The 2,639-nt window shown below is 42.0% G+C and overlaps 1 long non-coding RNA gene across 1 annotated transcript; it reads left to right on the forward strand.

The window, feature by feature from the left end:
* The first annotated feature begins 562 nt into the window (after positions 1-562).
* On the forward strand, positions 563-2,221 carry LOC102742853 (uncharacterized). The gene is made up of 3 exons (XR_014142081.1): positions 563-645; positions 1,342-1,458; positions 2,175-2,221. It is a non-coding gene; the product is annotated as an uncharacterized LOC102742853 (long non-coding RNA).
* The last annotated feature ends 418 nt before the right edge of the window (positions 2,222-2,639 follow it).

The raw sequence follows: 2,639 nt of genomic DNA on the forward strand, positions 1-2,639 counted from the left end.
ATTATGTCACATACTTTCATGGTGTGCTTGCCACCCTTTGGGGGACACAGCTCTGCTGTTTTGGTCTTTTCCTCCTGACCCCTTTCTAGATGTGAAGTCTCTTCTGATCAGGTCACTGGTGTTCAGACTGGGCTCCCATATTTTAGTGGGTTCCAATAGGACACCTTCAGAGCCACTCTGAGGGTAGAAAGAGTCCCTGGACAAGACTATGGGCATTTTCTTTTCTTTGGAAAGAGCAGCTCAGCTTTTATTTCTTCCCCTGTCCAGGGTGCCCAGTTAAGATTTTATTTGAATAAAGGGTTCTATGGATTATTTTAACGTATGAAAACCATAGGACAAGTCAATCCAAGATAAGCACTGCCAGAAAGACCACTTGTTTTGATATGCACTCATTCATACATTCATTCAGTACTTCTCTAGGCCTTTCTTAGCTCCTCCTAGCTTTGGGATCAAGAGAGCTGGCTTCAACTGTATTGTGATTGTTGTAATGAAGCAAAATATGTCTCAATAGCGTGACATGATAGCATGCTAAACACTATTCCAATACTGTTCTACTTGATCTAGGCTGAGAGTAAGCCTTTGGTTCAAGCCCAGAAGTCACCTTCCAAGATCAAGAACCTCAGAATGACTCGATCCTTGCCTAAGGTGGGAAGTGATGCTTAGTGTCTTTTCTCTAGGAAAGGTTGAGGGTAGGTGGGTGGCCAGAATAGCTTTTCAGAGGCATTTTTCATCAACTCAGCATAACATGATGCATATACTCTATCCACATCACCATGCCTCATCTCCACACAATTTTAAATGTTGCTATTCAATGACAGACTACCTCTCTTGTAATCAATCAATTCATGGAGACAGGCATCCAAGTGAGGTCAAATCAATAATGTAGAAGAAATGCAAGCTTATGTTGTACCAAGGGAGATGTACACTATATAGCAGGAAGTGCTTTCCCATATTAGGGTGGTAAGATATTGGAATGATGATAATAATGGCTAACACTTATGGAATACTCTACATGAATTGCCTCATTTACCTCACAAAAGCCTTATGAGGTAGATCCCATTTTTGTTCCCATGGTAGTGATGAGATAATTGAAGCTTAGATAAAGAGTTGTGTGACCTATTCATGATCTTCAGTTATATGTGGTAGAGCAGGGAGTCAAACCCAGAGCTCATCTGCTTGACCACTCTGCTTTTCTCTACAAGAGCTTTGAAAATAAATTTAGACCTGGATTTGGTTCAGATTCATTCTTGCTGTGACAGGGGAGCTGGGAGAAATGACTCCCTGGAGACATAGATTTCTTGCCTGAGGGTTCTGCACCTTATCCACTTTTTCCTTATATAGAATCCAAACACCAGCATTACTTCACTCCCTTTTGTGGATACCAAGGGGAAGAAGAACATGGTTAACTTCCCACACATCAGCAACAAAATCTTGCTAAAGGCACCCCTGCTGTATCAGGTGAGTACAGGGCAGTGGACATGGCCCTGAGCAGGCAGGTCAAAGACTTTGGTCTGGAACCAGGTTTAGAAAGGCCAAGATGGTGGGAAAAGCACAATGTCACCTGAAGAGTTGGGTTCTTGTCCTGTTCTCACTCTTTACAATGAATGTAAACCTTAGCAAATAAATCACTGACTTTCTTTTATCTACAAAATGGGCTCTCCATAGGGTTGTCATTAGAATTCATTGAGGAAAAGAAGAATGAAGTGTCGTATATAAATAGTAGAAGCATATGAAATGCTTGTTTTCATCCAGTGTCCCCTACTCTTTTTTGTGTAAGGACCAAAAGAGATAACATAGAAAAGTGCCAGTTAAAGAGGTATTATAGACACATAAGTTCAATGGTTTGTACCCTTGGGCAAATCACTTTATCTAGTTAGGAAATGACCTTCTCAAGAGCAGTAATAAAAAAACTGTTCCCATTTCTTCCCGGAGCAAGATGTCACTGGGGTTGTCAACTGCATAAGGCACTGTGCACAGGCTTCACAGAGAATAATGTAAGTTAGATACTTCCTTTGAGAGGAAGACTGAGAAAACCTAATGTCTGATAATTATCATTTTTCTCCCTGGAAAGGTAGGAGAAGAATCTGTCTGGAGGTGGGTGTTGGTCTGATCAATGGTTCATGACACCCAAAAGTCTAAGCAGTCCTTTATTTCAAGTCTCTTTGTCTGGACAGGAGAATCAAAGTCACAGTCAGATGCCAGCCTCTGAGCTCCAGGCTTCAGAGATGCTTTTTCATTCAAGCATTAAAACCGAAGATCCCAAGCCGGAGGAGAAACCACCAAGAAAGCACAAGGTGCCTCTTACGGCAGCAGGTATGCCTTTTGGAAAGTAGCAGTGTTTAGTGGGGCTGGTTCTAGATGGTCAAGATGTCATGAGCTGAGCTGAACCAAAGAGGACTAAGCTGCCAGGTGTTAGAGAAATCAACTAAGGCAATAAGCCAAAGTGAAAGTAACAGTAAGCATCTCATCACTTACTGTGATAGTATAAGGAAGAGGATAAATAGGGGAAAACACTGACTCCCCAGTGTTCCATTTTCCCTGGGGAGTGGCACCACTCCAGGTCAGACGTATATGAGCTCAGGCAGAGCTCACTGCCTAGGGAGCTGAACAAGCTTCCTGTCATTTTTTTAAAATTTTTT

This window comes from Leptonychotes weddellii, unplaced genomic scaffold, assembly GCF_054177405.1.
Source record: "Leptonychotes weddellii isolate Sample4059 unplaced genomic scaffold, ASM5417740v2 HiC_scaffold_2502, whole genome shotgun sequence".
Classification (NCBI taxonomy): domain Eukaryota; kingdom Metazoa; phylum Chordata; class Mammalia; order Carnivora; family Phocidae; genus Leptonychotes; species Leptonychotes weddellii.